The sequence below is a fragment of the Beta vulgaris genome, chromosome 4, assembly GCF_026745355.1.
Source record: "Beta vulgaris subsp. vulgaris cultivar EL10 chromosome 4, EL10.2, whole genome shotgun sequence".
NCBI classification, from domain to species: domain Eukaryota; kingdom Viridiplantae; phylum Streptophyta; class Magnoliopsida; order Caryophyllales; family Amaranthaceae; genus Beta; species Beta vulgaris.
The window spans coordinates 18,110,300-18,133,783 of NC_079205.1; the positions used below are offsets into that span (position 1 = coordinate 18,110,300).

The 23,484-nt window shown below is 37.3% G+C and overlaps 1 protein-coding gene and 1 non-coding gene across 2 annotated transcripts in view; both read right to left on the reverse strand.

The window, feature by feature from the left end:
• LOC104891315 (probable LRR receptor-like serine/threonine-protein kinase At1g53430) overlaps positions 1-23,484 on the reverse strand; it is a 77,252-nt gene that overhangs the window by 30,376 nt on the left and 23,392 nt on the right. The window lies entirely within an intron of this gene.
• Positions 15,651-15,757, reverse strand: LOC125497197 (small nucleolar RNA R71). Its single transcript, XR_007273831.2, has one exon. It is a non-coding gene; the product is annotated as a small nucleolar RNA R71 (small nucleolar RNA).

The window sequence follows — 23,484 nt, forward strand, 5'->3', positions numbered from 1 at the left end:
TTGTGCATTTTCTTTCGCTTTTGCTTTTTTCTTTTGCACTTTGATCTTTTTCACTTTTTTTGCATGGCATTGATCTTTTTTATGTAGTAAGGTTTGCACACAGGTTTTTGGTTTAGGATATTGAATGTTTGAAGGTTATTTGGCTAATGGAAATGATGGTTTATGGATGATGGAGGGAAGAGGGAAATAACTCCTGATCCAAAGTATGTCCTTTTTTCATTTTTCATTTTTGACTTTTTTTCAGATTTTTTATTTAAATAGTCAAGATCATTAGGTGATTTAAGTTTTATCATTGAACTAGAATCATAAATGACGGTGAAAGGCCATTGAAAATAAAAAGAAAAATAAAATGAAATGAAAATGGAAAGGTTATGATAAATGAATTCCTATAGTGATATAGACTCGATGGAAAAGGACATAAATTGCTTAGAGTAAAGGACATTCTGACTCATCCTAGAAAACTAGAAATAAAAGACTAAGCCTGTTAAAATTGTTGTTGCACTGCCTAAGGGGTTGCTGGTGATGTTGATTCTCGTTGTAGCTAGTATTAGTAGTCTATTGTCATCAACCATGTTTTGCAGTGTATTTGAGGACACAAGGTGTAAGATCACTAGTACAGAATCATCGATTTGCATCGGACCTAAGACCATCATTTGCGTCGGACAATGGTTCGACGGCACAGGTCTTGGCGCAAATCGAGAGACATGATTTGCATCGGATGAGGAAACGACGCAGATGAAGAGCTATTTGCGTCGAAGTTACGCGATGTCCGACACACATGACCCGTGAACCCCAACCATTTTAAGCTATTTTCGTCGCATGAATCACTATGTGCGATGAAAATCATGTATTTTTTTGTTAAAATAAATGAATTTACGTTGCATCTGTCACTATGTGCGATGCAAATCATGCCTTTTTTATTAAAAAAAAAATTTGTCGGCATTCTTCAAGCATCAGGATCTCAAACAAAACGAAAAACTTAAATCTACAATATGTATTGCAAAATCTGTGTCGTGTCCAAACAAAAATTGTATTGCAAAAAAATCCAAACATCACCCGTTTACAAAAGAACTATAAAAAAGATACATGATTTACAGAAAATTAAAAAGAGAAAATTACAGTAAATCAAAAAAGAAAATAACAGAAAAATCATAAAAGAGAAAATTACAAAACTACATATACTACTTAGAATCAACTTGTAACTGTGTATAGTTGAATTGCAGAAAATCAAAAAGGAGAAAATGAAAATAAGTTGCAGAAAAACAACAACACTAGTAGAATAATTGTTTATTGCTGTGATGGTATTACTGCGGTTTTACCCATACGCAGCAGTATATCACATGAAAAGAAAAGATAAAATGTAAAATAACCATATTGCTGCGGTTTTGGCCAGAAACCGCAGCAATATAGTTTTAGTTTTTTTGAAAAAAAGTTGACTATTTGACCAGATATATTGTTGCGGTTTCTGACAAGAACCGCAATAATATATCAAAATATTATTTAAAAATTATATTTAATGTATTGCTGCGGTTCTTGACAGAAACCACAGCAATATATCTTGTCAAATATTAAAACACTGCAATTAGGGTTCCTTATCTCTCATCCTCTTTTTTCTCAGCCGTTTTTTCACCTTCACCCTCTCACATATCTCTCATCCTCTCACGCATCTCTCCTCCTCTCACCCTCTCATCTCTTATCTCGCCGGTACCGATCTTCATCGTCGGTCTTCGTTCCATCACTCATTCATCTCGCTCGATGGTCTTCATCACCGAAATCGTCTCACATCTTCAGTCGCCGGTCTTCGTTCATCTCTCTCGCTCCTCCTTCGTGGTCTCTCGCCACTGGCGTCGCTTGATCGAGTAATAATGTCGATGAACAAGAAGGAAGAGCCCAACATTGCTCCAAATCCAGGTCGACGATGTTATACTCATGCCCTAAGATTCTTCTTTCAAAGATTTTGCAATTTACAGTAAGCTACTTTCACAATATAATTTCTGGAAAAGAAAATCGTCCTTATCGGAATCTGAAGCGCCATAGTTCGTTCGTTCGTCGGTCGTTCGTGCGTTGGCCGTTCGTTTGTCGGCCGTTCGTTGGCCGTTCGCTCGTCCTTCGTCGGCTGGTCGTTCGAAACCTAAATCCGGCCTTGATTATTCATTTGCTAAATCACGCCCTAAATTTTTCTAGTAACGCCCTGTATTTGTATAAAATATAGTATTTTTGTATTTTTCATTTTTTTTTTCATTTTCTCCTCTTTCCTCACTTCCCCTTCTTCTTCCACACCACCATCACCTTCATGCCCCTCCACCACCACCAACACTACCACCTCTCATAATGTTTTTTTTTTTAAGAAAAAAACCAAACAAGTTGCCATGCTTACCATAATTCTATTTTTTTAAAATTCAGGCAGTACGCATTGCTACTCAGTTATTTCCAGTACTGTCAACATGTGCTTGATCCAGATGTACCAAGAACGATACTTCAGTTACTACTTGGTACTGGAAAGGACAATGAAGATATTGATCTTGAAAAGGTATCATGTTGATATTATCTGAATCATTTCCTGGCTTGATTCATGAGCATATATTTGGCAGATATATCTTGTATGGGTGGAGTCCTGAATGTCCTGTGGATTTTCCAGATTGACAAAGAGCAAGCCTTCTTTTTCTGATTTTTTTTAAAAAAAAATAGATAGGCGTCCACCATGGACGCCCCACCACCGGTGGAGGCGCCCATGGCAGGCGCTCCGCCACATGGTGAGGCGTCTGCCATGGGCGCCTCCACCGGTGGTGGGGCGTCCATGATGGACGCCTCCCTTAAATTTTTTTAAAAAAAATTCAAAAAAAAGGCGTCCACCATGGACACCTCACCACCGGTGGAGGCGCCCATGGCAGGCGCCTCACCATGTGGTGGAGCGCCTGCCATGGGCGCCTCCATCGGTGGTGGGGCGTCTATGGTGGACGCCCCCTTAATTTTTTTTTTTAAAAAAATTTCACTGTAAATTGAAATAAAAAACAGAGGGGTGATGGTCGGGTATGCGGTGGTGGTATGTCGGGGTAGGTGTTCCGGCGGCGGTGGTGCAGTAGTGTTCCCGCGGTGGTGGTGCGGCGGTGGTTGTGTGGTGGCACCGGTGTCTAGTGGTGAGTGGAAGAAGATGGGAGAGAAAGTGGAGGAAGAAGGGTAAAAAAATCTGGAAAAATGAGAAAGTGAATCAAGGGGAGGAGAGAGAAAAAATACAAGTATATAAATACGGTATAAAAATACCGTATTTAGGGCGTTACTAGGAAATTCTAGGGCGGTGTTTAGCAAAGCCCCTTGATTATTATCAGATCTGTTTTGTTTTTTTAATATCTGTATATAAATTTTTTGTTGTAGGATTATTTTTTTTTATTTTTTTCGTTTTTTAAATTTGTATGTAGAGTTTTGTTTTAGGATTTTTTTTTTTAGATCAGTTTCTTAATTTTTTGTTTTTATTATATTTTTTGTAATTAGTCAGTGAGTTGTAACAATTATTTTTTTTAGTTTTTTCATTTTACTTTGTATTATTTATATAACTAGTTTTTTTATTTTTATATATTAATGATATTCATATGTCATTTCATATTTGTTGTTTTTTTGGTACTATAGTTTTTGTTTTTTTATATTGTATTTTTTATGTTTTTGAAATTTGTATAATAATTTTTTGTCATCAGTTTCAATCAATAGTGTTTAATTTTCTTTTAACTTTTTTGTCTTTCAAATTTGATGGCAAAATGCGATTTTTTTTTACCTGTACAGTACCTATTGCTGCGGTTTTCGCAAGAAACTGCAGCAATATATCTGTTTTTTATTATTAAATATAGCATAATGATGCGGTTTTCTCCACAAATCGCCGCAATATGCTTTATAAATCTGATATGAAATAAATATATTGCTGCGATTTTACTCGGAGATCGCAACAATATGTTCAAATATTGCTGTGGTTTTAAACCGCAGTAATATATTAATTACCTATTGCTGCCCCCTTAATTGCTTCACGGCGAAAACCGCCGCAATAGGCCACTTATTGACCGCAGCAATAAGCATTTATTCTACTAGTGCAAGAACCTTGCGATCTGGTTCCGAGAGAGGTTCGAAGCACCAAAAACAAGTTCTCATCGAGTCGTGTCTCCTTCTTGTCACCGGAAAATTGCTGCTCGGTTTTAGCTTTTGCGAAGCTTACCACAACTACGAAAAACCTGGTTGGTGAACAGAACTCTGGTAAGGGGAGAAAAGTATAAAATGCACAACAAAGACTGAAACTCACACCAAATCCAGAATCCAGATCAAAACCAACAAAAATCTTCTTTGACAAAATTGAGATTGTTTAAAGAAAAAAAAAGAGCGTGAGACTGTGTGTTGCAGGGGAAATACTAAAGAGAGAAATTTAGAAAATCAAAGAAATCTGGCAAACATAGGGGGTTTAAGTTTGCAGGCAAGATTGTCACTGAAGCCGGAGATCACAGAAGACAGTGAAGATCACCATTGCAGCATTCGTCCATGGTTCCTCCGTCGCTTTATGGCTTTCTTTGTCCCCAATTCTCGAGTTTGAGAGGCGCTCCAGAGAGAAGAACGAAGATGGGGAGTTGCCTGAGAGAACGAACGGATCCGAGATGGGGAGTTTCCTGAGAGAACGAACAGATCGGAGATGGGGAGCCCTGAGAGAACAAACGGATCGATATGGCGTTAGATTTAAAGTGAAGGAGAAAATGGAGAGAGTGAAGGCTGCTGAGAGTGAACGGACGAAATGGAGTGAGAAGTGAGGGGCTGAGATCTTGGGTTTTAGAGAGGCAAAGTGAGAGTTAAAGTGGGATTTTTATGTTGTGAGTCTATCTGCGTCGCACTTCCAGCCCATTCGACGCAATATCATTTTTTTTATTAATCATTAATTCGCCCAACACATCTGCGTCGCATGGACCTCTTCGTCCGACGCAAATCAACCTTTTGCAACACAACTTCATGACGTGCGACGCAGATAGGGCCTCAACATTTTTATGAACAGTTGGTTTGCGTCGCACTCTGGCTCCCATGCGATGCAAATTAGGTTTTTGCGTCGTAGTGCGACGCACTTGGGGGGACGGAAATCGTCCTTTTTCTACTAGTGGATTTTCATTTTTTTGTTGGAATTTGCAATAGAAATATAGGTTTCACCTTTTGAATTTTCTTTTTAGTGCAAGGTTTGGAGTAACCCAATAAAAGTGATCGCGCCTCTATTGTGAAGGCAATAGACCTTATAAAAGTGATTGCGCCTCTATTATGAAGGCGATCAAAAGTAGACTCATGACTCTAAATGAAGTCGGGGTGGTGATAGTGTGCTTGATGAGCTTTAGAGTAGGCTCAACTTTTTGTCCTCGTTTATCAAAGTTGTAATCTCTCGACCGGTCATGAACAGATTCGATTGAGCCTCGCTTGTAAATTTTAAGAAATGATTTCGAAATAGAGATGAGAAATGAGAAGTGGGAATGTAAAAGGAAAGAATGGGAAATGATTAGAAATGGGTATGATTATGATGGTGACATGAGCCTAGCTATATGCAAATGCAAACATGGACTGTACTAGAATATGCAAGCATATTAAATTATTAGACTTAGGGGATGACTTTTACAGTCCGTAGACTGACTAGGACATATAATGCAAAATAGACCTAGGAAAACTTTATAGTCATAAGACTGAGCTTTTATAGTCCGTAGACGGACTTTATAATCCTAAAGCTGAGCTTTTATAGTCCATAGATTGCCTTTATAGTCCTAAGACGGGGTTATTATAGTCCGTAGATTGACTTTATAGTCCTAAGACCGAGCTTTTATAGTCGGTAGATTGAATTTATAGTCTTAAGACTGAGCTTTATAGTCCGTAGACTGACTTTATACTCCGAAGACTGACTAGGGTTTGCATATAATGCAAACTAGACCTAGGGAATGGACTGGGCCTAAATGGACCTAAGATTTAGATTGGACTAGACTTAGACTTAGATTGGAATGGATTAAGGATATACTTGCACTAGACTTCACATAAAGATGCAGATGGGCCTAGATTTTGAAATGAACTAGACTTATATAGGCCTAAGATTGACTCTAATGCTAGCGAATGTATTGATTGAAATGCACATGGGCCTAAATGAATGCAAAATGGATTCTAATGCATATGTGCCTAGAATAAATGCAAATGTATTGGATTGAATTTGGTTGATTGAATTGAATGAAGTTGTTTGGACTGGGCTTGGGATTTTGGCAATTCTTTTTTGAAAGGAACCCCTTGTTTTATCTTTTGTTAGGAAAAGATGATGGATAAATTTTAAGAAAATATATTTTTTGAATGTCGTGCTATGAAAATGATTATTAAATGTTTCCAAAAATAGGTAGAGTATAAGAGGGTGTAGGATTGATTTTGAAAGATGTATGTTTTTGGAATTGGTTGAATATGGTAAGGTAAGACTGACAGGGATAGCATGGATGAAATGGGAAGAGGTAGACATACATGGCACTACTAACTCTACCATGACCACTTTTCTAAATGCACTTTTTTTTAGGACAGTCTCGACCTTGCATGAAAACACTGATTTTTTTTTTTGAATTAAGTAAGACCTAAAATGGCATGCTTTGACGCGAATGCAAACAGACGAACATAGGATCGAATAGGGTCCATCACCACGACAAATAAATCAAAGAAAAGCATGTGATGCACAGACTGCGTGCCGCGTAGCCTTATTGCCCGCGCAACTTAATGCGCTCGACGCACTACTCCCCCGATATTTTTTCAGGGATTTAGGCGAAGTTTTGGTTGATTAATGGTTTTGATTGTTTTTAGACGCGATTTTGGACACAACGAATAACAACGATTTTGACAAAATGATATTGATGTAAACTTGTTATCTTAGACTCAAACAAAGGTCAAAAGACCAATAAGCATGGGGTGAATAGCCTGTGTGCCGCGCAACTGGTGTGCACGGTGCACAATCTATGCATCTAGAGCAGGTATGTTGTGCCAGGCGCAACTTACTGTGTTTGGCGTAATGCTCTATCGCACGCGTATTGATAAATTGACGAAGGTTTGTGCGAAAACGACGATTTATTTTAGACGCAATTTGCAATATTTTCAGGCGGAAAACATATTAGCAGGCAAAAAATTGCAATCACACATATATGTTAGGTAGCATGGATGCAAAAGTTCTCAACCTAAATTCTAGTTCTGCATTCAACAATTGGTCAGGTTTATGTTAAAGCTGAAAGGGTCCATGACTACGAGATTGTTCCCATGCTTACCCTTGCTTACAGAGGTGGCCACGTGTAAGACACACTCCAGTCTTAAGTCAGGAACAAGAGAAAAATGCCATGGTTCGGTGGATTTGCTTATAACTAAGATCCAACACCATCGCTTACGAAGCTTTTTGGAAGATTGTCCTTATAACTAAGATCCAACCCCCGGGGTGACCTCACACATATAACATGTGCTAATGAGGCAAGGTAGATTGTCCTTATAGTGGCTTAAACAATAGCCATGCATATGCAAAGCTGTAATGACATTCTCATGCATAAAAAGAGTATGAATCGTATTTTTCACTAGTAGAATAATTGCTTATTGCTGCGGTGGTATTGCTGCGGTTTTACCCATACGCAGCAATCTATCAAGTAAAAAGAAAAGGTAAAATATAAAATAACGATATTGCTGCGGTTTCTACTTAAATCCGCAGCAATATGGTGTTAACATGATGTTTTTTGAAAAAAGTTGACTATTTGACCAAACATATTGTTGCGGTTCTTGACAAAAACCGCAACAATATATTAAAATAACATTAAAAAATAATATTTTAATATATTGCTACGGTTTTTGTCAAAACCGCAATAATATCATTAAAAAAATATATATATAAGGCGTGTTAAGGTTTTTTTTATCCTCCTTTCATCTCTCCTTCAGATCAGCCGTGCTCTACTTCTCTCACCATCTCTATCCTCTCAGCCGTTCTCTCACCATCTCTATCCTCTCTCATCCTCTCTCTCCTCTCATTTGTTCTCTCATCCTCTCTCTCCTCCTCTCTTCCTCTCGACCACGACCATTAACGTTCGTCTGCCATTGTTTCAACCACGACCAACGTTCGTCCGCCAGAAATTTAACCACGACCAACGTTCGTCCGCCAAATTCAATCGTGGTTCGTCGCTCGCAAACCATTCTTCGTTGCTCGCAAACCATTCTTCGTCGCTCGTAGACCTTCGTCGTCGCACACCTTCGTCGTTCGCAGACCTTCGACAGCCGATGATCGTTCATCTTCGTCGGTCGTTCGGTCTATTTTGTTCTTTTTTTTTTTTCCGTTTTTAAGCGCTGTAAGTAGATTTTTGATTTTAGGATTTTTGTTTTGATTTTTTTTTTCATTTTCAGATGTGTAGGTAGATTTTTTGTTTTAGTTTTTTTCTTGATTTTTTTTTTGTTTTTTTGTTTTTTTTAGATTAGTTACCTATTTCTTTTTAATGTATTTTTCGTTTTTATTATATTTTTTTGTAATGAATCAGTTAGTTGTTTTTTTTATTATATTTTTGATTTTTATACTATGCCCTACCTATATTCTAATAATATATTTCAATTTGTATTGTATATATTTTTGAATTTTATATAATAATTTTTTGTCATTAGTTTTAATCAGTTTGTTTTCTTTTCTTTTAGCCTTTTTATCTTTTAAATTTGATGACAAAATAGAATTTTTTTTACCTATACTACTACCTGTTGTTGCCGTTTTTCCAAGAAATCGCAGCAATATGTCTTATGAATTTGATAAAAAATAATAATATATTGCTGCGGTTTTGCCTTAAAACCGCAGCAATAGAAGTATTACCTATTGCTGCCCCCTTAATTGCTGCATAATATGCCACTTTTTGACCGCATCAATAAGCATTTATTCTACTAGTGTTTTGAGTTTCACCCACTCATTTGAAAAAAAATTATCTCCCCAGTGAAGTCGCCAAATTGTAGGCGTGTTTTTATTTCGCCTATGCGGGATGTGCGCGTATTTGTATTTGACTACTCCACTATAAAGGTTTTTGTATTGAAAACGTTTTGAAGTCGCCAACAATTCTTTAAAGGAAGAATCTAAAACCTAATTCGATATGAGAAAACCGCAGGGACAAATTACTTAATGTAGATTCCCCGTCCTGACTCCATAGATGGTCAAAATGAACCAAAGATTCAGTTCGAGGGTGAGGGTACAACATAGTGAGGAACTATGTTGCCCAATGCTGGCCTCTACTAAATATCGATTCATTGCAAATTTTATGGCAAAGAAAAATCATATAATATTTTTCAATACCCTAAAAATACTTAGTCTAGATTTGTTTGAAAAATAACATAGAAAAAGACTAATTTTAGTGACATGTTATTATGTAATCAATTTAATATACAGGGAACCTAGCAGGTTGTCCAAATTAATCTGATTAATATTATAACCGTTTTTTAGCTCTTGATTAACAATAATAACATGCACGTGATAAAAGCAATAACACAGGACAATCAAATAATTTGAATAGAATGATCAGGCAAGCATATGATATACAAAGCCATGATTAACAATATGAATATAAAATAAAGAAAAGGGTTTAGAATGTACAGTAGAACGATTATTACTTAAAAATCTACATCATGAAATAATTTTTTAGTAACTCTAATATCAAAATAGAGAATTTATTCAAGGATCCTTAGGATTATACCTATGCGGTTTAGATTGAAGAGCACACCGATATTTAGGCGGAGCAATCGTTGCACCAGCAACGTAGTGTGATTAACAATAGAAGATTGATTGAAGTATTGAAAGTATTTGAATGTTTGAGTATTTGGAGATTTGAAGTGTATTGCGGAGATATTCGGAAGTTTGTATATTTGAAAAAAAATAATAATGAAAAGTCGTCTGTAATTCAAGAAATCACGAGTATTTATAGGAAAAGAGAGGCGTGCACCTCACGCAAGCCATGCGTTAGGCGCAGGCCTACATGGTTGAGGTACTGCCACGCGTTAGGCGCACATTGGTGTGCCTGATAGGGTCAGCCCAATCAAATTTAGGCATGTGTAAACGCATTTTTGAAAAGATAGAAAAGAAAAGTTGCGTCATACACAGGACTATGTGTGGGTCACGAATCTACGTGTCAGGTGCTCAATGGCTCACCTGACACGTTCTGGCCAATGCGCTGGACGCACGTGGCATGCTGACCGCACCCGCCTCGTCCGATGCATATTCTAGCATTTTCGCTTTTAATTCTGCACGTCTTTTGAAGATACTTTTTTATCCCTAAAATTCGGGAATTGAGCTTTACGTTTTTTATAAAAGCATTATGAAAATATTCATTAGAATAATATATATTTAATTGGGCTCTTAAATTGGACTTAAAAAATTTTAGGGGCTTAATATACAATTAATCATCATGAACAATTAATTAGGCTTTAGAATGTCATTTGAAAACACAATTTTGGAAATGGTTCTTTATATTGCTCTTTCATTGGGTCGCGCCAACTAATACGATTATCGGGAGATAAGATTATGTGTCTACAATAACCAACATGTTTCACACAACGACATAAAACATGCAAATCCAATCTTTAATAGAAATCACATATGAACTAACAATAGTTCCCTATACATGATACTACATAATTCTCATCCTTAGAATCATGATACTATTCCAATGAACATATAGGTATGTACGTACCTTGTGTAGACAAATCGATTGGCCACATTCACAATCTTATAAGTCGCCTAAAGAGAATTATCCGCCTAAAACGACCAATATAAATCCACAATCAATCCCTTATAAATTTAAAGTAATAATAAAATACTTTAAGCCCTTCTTAAAAGTGTTAAAAAAACCTCCTAGTATAGTACTACTATACTAGTTGTCGAAAACTCTCAAAACTCATGTTTTAAAATCATAAATCTCCATCAACAGTACTTTTTCCAATTTTCAGCAGCATGCATATATATATTAAAACTCTTTTTAAACATGCTTAAACATATTTAAAATCTTAAGAACAATCAATCTCATAAACTATAACATACTACTATTGTAAACCTTTAAAACCCTAATATCCATGCTTTTATAATTGAAAATCCAATTCAAACATAATAAGTAAATTTGGATTTTTATTTCTTCAATAAATAAGTTATATAAACTTAGATTCTTAATTAAGTCATCAAACTATAACTTTTAAACATAATATTCATCAAAACAAATCTTAGAACACATAAACTTTGCATTGAAGATAACTTAGGTAGAAGAAAAATAACCAAACCAAGAAAAGAGGAGGAACACGCCAGCGGGGAGGCAGCACAATAGCATGTAGCAACAGCAGTGGTCGGCAACCGGTCGACGAAGGAGCAGCAGCCATCGAGGAGGAGAAGTAAAGGTCGTTGGAAGAGGAAGAAAGAAAAAGATAAGGAAGAGAGAAAAGAGAGAGGGCCGAAATTCTTGGGGAAAAAGGAGGAGAGAAAAAATAAGTTGTGTGGGAAAAATCGGGGGTTTATGGAGTTTTTATAGTTTTTCCTTACGGGCTTAGGAAAAGGTGATTGGGCACAATCTAGAGTTTAATGATTGATGAAATTAGTGTTTGGGCTCCTCATACCCAATAAGGAATCTTTTCCATATCCAAAAAAATAGTTTGAATTCCATACTGAATTAACTTTATATTTCTTACGGTCTCCTCAATGAATTTTGTCCCCAATACTATATTTTCACAAAAATCATTCCAACAAATGGGACTTCTATGCTTACTTCCATATAGTGCCTCAAAAGGTGCCATCTTAATACTCGCATGATAACTATTGTTGTACGACAACTAAATCAAGCCTAATTGGTCTTCCCAACTACCTTGGAAATCAATAGTGCACGCTCTCAACATATCTTCCATGATCTGGTTAGTCCTCTCAGTATGGCCATCGGTTGTAGGGTGAAAGGCAATACTCATTTTCAATGTTATCCCAAGATTCAACTAGAACTTTTGCCAAAATCTCGAGAGGAATCTCGAATCACGATTTGAAATGATATCCTTTGGAATGCAATGCAGTCTAACTACATGCTTGATATATGTTTGTGCAAGTTGTTTCTTCTTCCATGTCTCTTTAATTGGAATGAACACAACATACTTCGTTAGACGGTCCACAGTGACCCAAATACTATCATTGTCGTTTCTCGTCTTTGGCAAAACAATCACAAAGTGCATTGAAATAGAATCTCACTTCCATCAAGGAACCTCTAAGGAGCGAACCTTCTCCATGGGTCTCTTATGATCTATATTCACTTTCTGACAGGTTAGACACTTAGACAAGAATTCAGCGACCTCACGCTTCATATTTGACCACCAATAGATCTCTTTAAGGTCCTTATACAACTTATCACCCCCAGGGTACACAGAATACAGAGTGTTAAGCCCCTCATCCATAAGATGTCTCTTAAGCTCATCACATTTTTGTGGTACACACCACCTTCCCTTGAACCTTAAACTTCCATCATCATGAATCTTTAAGTCGACTTCCTTACCTTGCTTTATCTTCTCCTTAATCTTATCTAGGTGCTCATCTCCAACTTGACCCTCTTTGATCTCGTAGAAAACTGACAATCCCAATGACACAATTCGCCTCGATCTCCAGGATTAAGATCTCTATGCTAAGCCTTTGCATATCTCGACACAATTCCTTAGAACTACCAAGGCATTCATGCTATGGCTCGACTTCCTACTCAAAGTATCGACAACTACTTTCGTTTTTGCTTCATGATACTGGATGTCTAGGTCATAGTCCTTAATAAACTCTAACCATCTCCTTTGTCTCATATTATGGTCTTTCTGGGTGAAAATATACTTCAAATTCTTATGATCGGTAAAGATCTTACAAGTTGTCCCATAAAGGTAATGTCTCCAAATTTGCAAGGCAAACACGATCGCAGCTAACTCTAGGTCATGGGTAGGGTAATTAGCCTCATACAGTTTCAGTTGACGTGACGCATAATCGATTATCTTCTCATCCTGCTGCAATACACATCCCAAACCATTCTTTGAAGCATCATTATACACCTCAAATCCCTCATTTCCATCAGGCAGCATCAAAACAGGTGCAGAGGTTAAATGATCCTTTAAAATCTGGAAAGCTTCCTCGCACTTCTCACTCCACTCAAACTTGGAATCTTTCTTCATCAAGTTGGTCGTTGGCCTCGCTATCTTAGAGAAAATCTCTCACAAATCTCCTATAATAGCAAGCTAGGCCTAGAAAACTCCTAACATCTGACACATTCTTTGGAGTAGGCCACTCACTAACAGCTTGGATTTTAGCGGGATCTACAGAGACTCCCTCTTTAGACACATAGTGACCCAAAAATGCTACTTTCTCCAAACGGAACTCGCCCTTAGAGAACTTGGCACACAATTGCTTCTTCATAAGCGTCTCCAATATAATCCTTAAGTGCTCATCATGCTCTACTTCATTCCTTGAGTAGATCAGAATATCATTAATGATACCACAAATTTTTTTTCTAAGAACTCATGGAAAATCCTATTCATCAAATATATAAATATGGCAGGAGCATTGGTTAATCCGAACGACATTACAGTGAACTCATAATGACGATAACGCGTCCTAAACGCAGTCTTAGGTACATTGATAAGTCATATTTATATATAGTTTTTAGGTGCATTTAGGTTGCATTTTAGAGCATTTAGTTTCATATTTAGGTTCATTATTGCATAATATTCTCAAGTTATGATTTTCTACTCCTATTCGGTATGTTTTCTTGTTTTTGATGAATTTCAAGCATTGATAACGTATTTGGAGTATGATTAGCTAAGCTTGAGGATTAGGAGCACTTGGAGGGAAGCTACAATGCATAAGGATCGTCATAGATATTTTATAGTACGAATTCGAGCGAAAACGAAGCGGAAAATCATTAGAAGAAATGTGAAAAAAGAGTCACGTCTACTCTTCTGATCATAACTTCTGATGTGCTTATTAGAATCGAGTAATTCCAGCATATTTGGAAACTAGACTTGAAGAGATTTCCAATGATAGGTGGCACGCCCCGAGGAGACTTTTAGTCAATGAGTTATGCCTTTCGGAAAATTGCACTGTTTCTGCTGGAATCTGTCACGCGTACGCGCGGATCACTAATCCGCCTATTAATGATTTAATTAAGACTTTCCTTATCTTGTAAATTACTTTCCTAGTCATATTAGGTTAAAAGATATTATTTGGATTTGTTTTCATTCTTTTTCTCTCTCCTCCCCTTTCACGTTATTTTCTATTTTTCTAGGATTAGTTTAGTCCTCTCTTTTCCTCTCTAGTTTCTAGATGTAAACCCTAGTTTTTATTCTTCTCCATTAATTCATGAATTCTATTAGTTTCTTTCATTGATTTTTTTAATTATGTTTTCTTTTATTGTTTTAGATCTCATCTTTTATTTCATGTTAGAGTAGTTTTTAATTCTAGGTTTTGGGAATCCATGTTTATAATATATGCTATGATTTGATTGATATTTATTTGTGATTTGATTAGTTATTGATTTCTCTAATTGATTAGTGTTTTATTGTTAATCTTACAACCTGATCAATTGTTTGATTAAATATTGTTAATATCGAGTCATAGATCGAGAGATAGTACTCTTTAGAGGCTTACCTACAATTAGCAAATCTGATTATGTTGAGCGACCGTACTAGCATATGTTGATTAGAGCGTTAGTGCCTGACCAAGGATTAACCTGTGCTCTAGATATATGATTAATTGAACTGTGATAATATTTTGATAGTTTATAAGTATGAACATGGTGAACCATTGCCCTAGATCTTTTTAGTTTGATTTTCGTAGTTTGATTAGTTTAGAACATTAATTCACTTAATCCTGATCTTGTTTAGTTTCTCCATATATTAGAAGCTAGATTAAAACGACCATCTCTCTGTGGATTCGACCCTACTTACCCTACTACATTGTTAGAAGGTTTTGCAGGAATTATTTTTGACGGGTGTACGACAACCTATCAAGTTTTTGGCGCCGTTGCCGGGGAGACGGCTAGTTTCTATAGCTTTCTGATTAATTATTTGACTATTTCTGCTGTCTCATTGGAACTTCAAGTTCCAATTGAGGCCATCTCACTGCACATTTTTCTTTGTTTCTTTTATGCCCAGGTCTAAAAGAACAGGTTCTCCAGTTCAGACTGATCCTGATCTTGAGAAAACCATCCGGCAGCTCAAGAAGACACAAAAGAAGAAAAAGCAGTCTGCTAATCAGAAAAAGCCACGGAAGAACCAACTGAACCAATTATGCCTCCTAAGTCCTGAAATCTTATGGGGTACCTTCTCCTGGCAATGTTCCCACAGGCCCTACTATGCCTGATATACAAGCAGTCAACTTCGAAATCAAGCCTGGCCTCATCAACATGATCCAGCAGAATCAGTTTGGTGGCCATCCATCTGAAGACCCTGCAAATCATTTACAACGGTTTCAACAGCTTTGTCGTACCGTTAAGCACCAAGGGGTCACTCCTGATCAGTTGAAGGTCATGGTCTTTGAATTTTCACTAAAGGACAAGGCACAGAAGTGGCTGAATGATGTTAATGAAACTGAGTGGAGTGCTATATCTGAAGCATTCCTGAAAGAGTACTACCCTCCCACCAAAACTGCAGAAATAAGACACAAGCTTGCCACCTTCCAACAAGAACCCGATGAAACACTGAAGGAAGCATGGAATAGGTTCAAGGATCTGCAGAGAGAATGCCCACACCACAATCTGGATAAGTGGTTCATCACCCAAGCATTCTACAATGGTCTACAACCCCATATCAAGAGTACAGTTGATTCATCTGCAGGGGGAGTCTTCTTAGATAAGGAGGTGGATGAAGGGTATAATTTTCTGGCCAACTTAGCAGAGAATGATCATAGTTCTTCCAGGACTATTACAAAGAAAAAGTTGGATGTTGATGCATATGCCTTGTTGTCTTCACAAGTAGCCCAGTTGAGCATGAAGATGGACTCACTGAAATCTTTGCAGTCTAGTATTCCTCCTATGAGTATTAATGCAATGTCTTCCATGGCTCCTATTACTTCTTCCTTTTGTGAAGTGTGTGGTGTTCAAGGCCACTTTGGTCATGATTGTTGCTACAATCAACCTGATCCGAATCAAATGGCGCATGCAAATGTTTTTCAGCAAAGACCTCCACACAACCCATACTCAACACACACAACCCAGGTTGGAGAGAACATCCTAATTTTTCCTACAAGAACAACAATGTTCAAAATCCTCAACCTCCACCACAATCTTCCTACCAACCACCACATCAAAACCACCACAACATGCTGCTAGAAAACCACATTATCAAGGGGATCCTTAGAACCCCCTCCTGGTTTCAATAGGCCTTCACCCCAAGGCTATCAGCAGCAAACTCCTCATAATACCAGCTCTCAAGAGCCTACTATGTCTGATCTAATGAAAATGATGGTTTCTATGCAGAAAAATCATGAGGAGAGCATCAAGGAGCTGAAGAACACCACCAAGCATTTGGAGACTCAACTTGCTCAGGTGGCGGAAAATAATGCACAGAGGCAACCAGGTCATCTGCCGGGACAACCCATCCCAAAGGAGACTGTCAATGCCGTTACACTTCGTAGCGGCACTGTTTATGATGCTCCTCCCATGCCCATTGATGATGATGCTCCTAGCAAGGAGAAAGAGTGGTAGAGGAAGAAGCGGAGAAGATTCGATGTCTGAGGTCGAACTAGCTAAGGAAGATCAGACAGGAAAGCGGAGGGAAAAGGTTTCTGAAACGCCTATTACACCAAGGCTACCTTTTCCCCATAGGATGCAGAAGTCGAAGGTCGATCAACAACTTGGTAAGTTCTTGACTATGGTCAAGAACCTTGAGGTAACAATTCCTTTTACTGAACTTATTTCTCAAGTGCCTGTTTATGCTAAGTTTTTGAAAGACATGATTACTAAAAAGAAAGACTTTGGTGGGGTAGATCGAGTCGCTCTAACTGAAGAGTGTAGTGCTGTTTTACAAAATAGAACCCCACCTAAGTTGAAGGATCCTGGTAGTTTTTCCATCCCTTGCCATGTAGGTGCGTTATTTATAGATAAGGCATTGTGTGATTTAGGTGCTTCTGTGTCTGTCATGCCTTTATCTGTTTATAAGAAACTGAATATGGGAGCACTTAAGTGCACTCAAATTACTTTGCAAATGGCCGATCGTTCTATAAAATACCCTCTAGGTGTTTTAGAAGACGTCCCTGTTAGGGTGGGAAAGTTTTATATTCCTGTTGATTTTGTGGTGCTTGATATGGAGGAGGATGCCCAAATTCCTATTATTCTTGGTAGGCCTTTTTGTGTACAGCTGGTGCTGTTATAGATGTCAAGTCTGGGTCTTTAACTTTGAGTGTTGGTGATGATAATGTCACTTTTAAACTAACCAATGCTGTTAAGTCTCCTATGCTTGAGCAAAATTGCTGCAGGAGGAAAATGTTTGATGAGGGGGCACTCATTGCCAAGCCCCTCCGATTTGAGATTGAGGAGGTAATATGGTCGTGCGGGACCTTTATAAACCAGCGCTAAGCGGGAGGCAACCCGTAGTTTTTTCTCTTATCTTTTTTTTTCTTATTATTTTTTTCATTTTTTCCCTTTTAGAGAGTGAGAGCGGGAGCGTACTAACGTTAATTTTTCCTCTAAGCATAGTCCTATAGTTCATCTTGCGGCACTGAGGACATTGCCACGTTCAGCTTGGGGGAGGATTTTTGTATGTATTTTCTCTCTTTTACTACCTTTTAGTGTAGATTTTTTGCTTTCTTAGGCCAGATTTATTTGCTTTCAGACAAAAAAAAAAACAAATATTGCTGAAAAAATACGAAAAATACGATTTGACTGGATTGGTGTGATTGCTTCCCTGTGCCCATGATGTTCTTTGAAAGTATATTTGGGCTCTTTATCTGGATAGTTGGGCACTTGAGATTGTGATGCTGGAATGTGAACTCTAAATGCCTTGACCCTCAATGAGTTTTGATAATAAAGCGCTTATCTTGACTGCATACTTGAATTGGTTAGACTGTGAGGATTCATTCTTGCCAATGGATTCATTTCTATATCCATTCTGTTTTCTTGTGTGTTAGTTCCTCATTAGCTGACTGATCTTGACTTTGACATCGTACGCATTGATATCTGATGGCTTGTGGCAATTGTTGTGATAGAGGCGTTCTTTTGTCTGCTTTTTGAGCCTTAAAGTGATTTTTGTGATATACTTTTATCCTCCTTAGCCCCGCTGAGCCTAATGACTATTTCAGGTTACTAAACCTCATTACATGCCCATGGCCCTTATTTTGATATTAATCCCAAGCCTAGCTTGGGGGAGCATATGTTTGAGTTAGTATCTGAGATAGTTTTTATGAGTTACTTTGGATGGAGATGATTGTATTAAGGTACAAAAGTTGAGAAAAAGAAAAGAATGAGTGAAATACATGTGATTATGGGATTGAAAAAAATGCAAAGAGAAAGAAAAAGAAAGATTGAAAAAGAAGAAACGAACAAAAAGTCAAAAATTCTTTCTTTTACAAGTGCTTGCAAAGAAAAAAATTCATCACACTGCTTCAAGGATGAGTTTATTGAAAATTTTGTGATTTATAGAATTGGGACACTGTTATTGGCTATATTCAGGTTGATACTTCTAGTAACTTGTGCTCCCTATTCTTGGTTTTTCCACCACATTTCCCATACATAATCCATACCCATACCTAAGCCCCATTACAACCCTGAAAAAGTCCTCTTGAGCTTGCGCTTACATTGTCTATCGGATTGATGTGGTCAGTTTGTCAAGGTTAAAGAGTACGTTCGCTACTTGAGTCGACATGATTAGGTGAGTGCATTATCACCTTTCTAAACACATGAGAGTGTGAGTGGGAAGGGTTATTATGGTTGGGATGGTGAGTGATCGGGCACATCTTTTGCCTGCCACAAAAATGTGAGAGGAGTGACACCCAGTGAGTGCCTTTTCGAGATTTGTATGTCATATAAGGCAGCTGCATTGATTGTTATTTGGGCGATTGGTAAATAGAGTAATCTGAACAGTTGAACTTGAATTGTGCCTGCTTGAATGATTTATGAGCTTTCAAAAAGATTTTGATCTCTGTTTTCATATATAAAGGGGTGAAGCAATCATATTCATGTTCATGTCTTGTTTGCTTCAGGACAAGCAAAGGTTTAACTTGGGGGAGTTTGATATGTCACATTTATATATAGTTTTTAGATGCATTTTGATTGCATTTAGAACTCCTTTTAGAGCATTTAGGTGCATAATGGAATGAATTACGTAAGTTGTGCTCTACTACTCCCCGTTTGCGTGTTTTGATCATTTTCAGGTTACTTTGATGCAAATTGATTATGATTACCTAAGATCAAGCTATTAATCATTGAAGATGAAGATATCTTGCACAAGGATCACAATGCATCATTTCGGGACAATTTCGAGTTAGAATGAAGCAAAGAGTTGGTGAAAGAAGTGTCAAAACTGACACCTGTTCACTATTTTGGCCATAACTTTTGATATACAATTGATAATCAAGAAATTCCAGTTGGGTTGGAAACTAGACTTCAAGGGCTTTCCAATGATAGGTCACACGCCCCAATCCGACATCTGGTTTGAGAGATACAGCCTTCAAAGTTGACGCAAAATACTGTTTCTCCGCCCGGTCGACCGGGCGGTTTTGCCCGACCGGGCGAAACTATTTTTTCACCAAAATTCAAGAAATATTAGCCCGGTCAACCGGGCGACCAAATGGGAAAATTTGCTTACGCGCCCGACCGGGCGGATTTGCTTTTTTGTCGTAAGTTGTGAATCACCGTCGCCCGACCGGGCGGTTTCTCGGGACGCGTTTTTTCGGGTTTTTTAGCCGGTTTTGTAAGAAGTATAAAAAGGTTTTTTATATTTTCGAGGAGATCTATCTCATTTTCTACGTTTTTAGGGCCAAAATACTTTGTTTATTCTCTCTACTTTTGTTGAACGTTTACATTGGAAGATTATATAGATCGTCGATTTCCTTTTTCATTGTTCTTCAATCATTCGGTATTCTTCTTTACTTTCTTTAATTTAATGAATTCTTTTACTTTGATCATGTTTATTGAGTTCTTTATTATAATGAGTGAGTAGTCTATTTCTAGGGTTTAGAGAGGGAAGCCATGTTTATACCTTTTTGATTGTGGTTTAATGTTCTTCAATAATTGGATTGAACTAGAATAATTCCTGTTGATTTGTTATACTTATTCAATTCATGTAATTGCGCAATATCATGAGTTATGTTTAGCTAATAAGAATTAGAATCGAAAGATCATATTCATTAGAGGCTTATTACAATAGGTAGATTTGATTATGTTGAGCGACCGTACTGGCATATGTTAATCTAGGAGTTGTTAATGCCTGACCAAGGATTAACGAAATATTCCATTTATTTGAACCTCAATCCAAGTGTTGTTGAACTTTATTATATTGATTAAACTGGTATAAGCATGGTGGACCGATCCATTGCCCTAGGCCTTTAATTATTTGATAAATTCCCATTCTTCCGCGTTCTAGTTTATTCTAGTTTAGTTATTAATTCCTCAATTATTTTTTCCTCTCTGGAAGTAGTTAGATAATTGAACATAAATCTGTAGAACTCCTCTCCCTGTGGATCGACCCGTATTTGCCAGTTTCTGCTAAACAGACACCGTGCACTTGCGATATATTTTAATTAGTTTTTATTGTTGGTGATACTAAACTGTATATATTTTTTTCTTCCTTTTGTGAATAATCTTTTTCCTCTCTCTGTTTTAGTGTGTTGTTTTGGAGTCGTATAAGTATAGTTCATATGGGGATGTTTTTTCTAATTATCAAGGGCAATATGATTATTCTTGGGTATTATAATGCGAATGATTATGTTTATGATGCATCATATGATTGTCAAAATTTACAAAATTTGTGCATGAATTCTTTTGAATATTCTCATTACCCTAATGAGTCTTATGTGCCTGATTATACCCAATGTTATCAACCTGAAGAGAATAATTATTTTCAACCTGAAATATCAGAGCGTCAGGTACTTTTTAATATGATGAAAGAGTATATTGCTAAACAACATGAAGATTTAAATGAATTAGCTCATGATTACCAAAACATAGCGAAATCTATTGAATTTCTTGTTGTGCAACAATCTACTAACCAGCAGGTGATACTTGATGATACTGATATTAGTGTTGAGAATTATAATTCGGAAAAAAAGACATTGATTTGACTCACGATAATTTGGTAGAAGGCAAGGGTGTAATTGGTGGAGTTGGTAGTTTGTGTCTCTATGTTGACGAATCCATAGTTGAGAGTGAAGTGTCTGACACTTTTTCGATAAACTTTTCATCTGCATATGAGTCTAAAGTTGAGAGTGAAATAGTGCATGAGTCTTTGTCAGTTTCATCTGATACTGTTTTTGAGTCTCATGTTCCATTCTCTCAAAAACTTGGCATTATTGCTTCATCTCCTATATTATATCCTCCATCGTTCCTTCTTTCTCCCCTTTTGAATGACTCACATGATAACATAAATAATGTACAGTTAGTTTCTTTTCCTTCTTTTGAGTCATGTAAAAAGACTAACAATTTTTCTTTTACTTCTTCTTGTAATTATAATTCTTCCTTTGATTTTTCTTTTTGTAGTTTTAGTAATTTTTTAGTACTAAATTTTTTCATTTTTCCTTTTCACTCTTATATAATATGCTCTGAGATGTCTGCAGGAACATATGATAAGCTTCTTAGAGCGTTGAACTATTATGAGTGATCTACTAGTCTTAAACGGTCATGCAAGACCTTAAATTCGCGCTTCTCGGGAGGCAACCCGAACATTAACTCATTTTCTCTCTTCTTTTCTTTACTTTTTTTTTTTTATGATTTTTGTCTTTGTTTCTTTCTTTTTGAGTGAGTTTACTCATTTTAGTGTGTTTTTTTTGTTTGTTGTAGGTGGATCGAAATTAAGAAAAGCAATTAGAAAAAAAATGTCCAAGTCTTGACGAACGAAGAAAAAAAAAAATCAGAAAAACAAAAATGAAAAAATCTGCCCAGCCCGCTGGTTGGTCAGCGTTCGCTGGCCCACACTTGCCCAGCATTCCTTCCTCACGCACAGGCACCCCTTCATCATGAACTCTGCACGCCACCATCACGACAACCATCAAGAACCGCCACACCACCACCATAGCAAGCGTCCCTTGCGTCCCCCTCCCGAACGAGCGAGCCACACCAACAGCGACCCATCGTTCCTTTCCTCACAAGTCACATCCACTCAACCTCTCCCTCTCCGACGAACTTTCCGCCCAGCCGCCTCACTCCTGCTCCGCCCCACCACATCCATCTTTGCACCAATTTTCTGCCATTGGTAACGTCCAATTCACCGCACATCACAACCACCTTCGTCGGCGCATCTCACGACCATCGTCGGCGCTTTCGGAATCCAGCCACACTCCACGCCTTCCCCCCACCACCGTCAAGTCGCCTCCATTGGCGCAACAACCCACCATCCTCCGCAAGCCCAGGCCCCCAGATTCTCTCTAGGCCTTTCACGTTTCCCTTTTTTTTTTCTTATTTCTTTCGTCTCTTTTTAATTTGGTTTTTCTTGATTTTCTTCTTCTTTTTTTTTTTTTTAATTTCTTTTTTTCTTTTTTTCTTATTAATTTCCATTTTCTTATGTTTGTTATAGGATTGTGAAAGTTGACAACAAACTAGTTCAAGTTAGTCTTCCAAGTTCCAAGAGTGGTGCTATGTGATTGTAAAAGCTTATTCGACTCTTTGTTGGGTTGTAAGTCTTTTTATTTTATATTGTTCATACTCTTGATTTGACTTTCGAATTTTTGCTTGAATTTTTGTTTTGATGTCATCGTGTTGAGAATTTTTTGGATACATTGACTGGATTATTGGATTTTTGGAGTACGTATGGTTTTGTGGTTTGTTGTGGCTTTTGGTGGGCAACTTTGATGATTGGGTGAATGTTGGGTTTGGTTTTCGTTCCTTTTCTGAACTGGTTTTCGCAGTGAGGACACTGCAAATTCTAGCTTGGGGGAGGAATATTCTATCTTTTTTGCTTTTTAGTGTAGATTTCATTGCTTTCGTAGGATGTTGCACGGTTTGTACTGCTTATTAGGAGTGGGAGTTTACGTGTAACCAAAAAAATTGTACTGCTTTCTTAGTTGCATCTACATATATATTATCTCATTTAGATTTCATCTCATTTTAATTGCATCTATGTGACTACTGCTAAACTTTTTGAGAACCTTGTTGATATTTTACTACATTTGTTAAGTGTCACTCTATCTTGTTCATGATACTTCATAGCAAGATTGTTTCGCAACTGATTGTTTGTGGTAAGATTGATTGATCTCTCTCTGGCTCGATTTAACATTACTATGCAGACACCTTAACCTAAGTGAGCTTTTGTGCCTATAAACTGACGTATCTGTGTCAG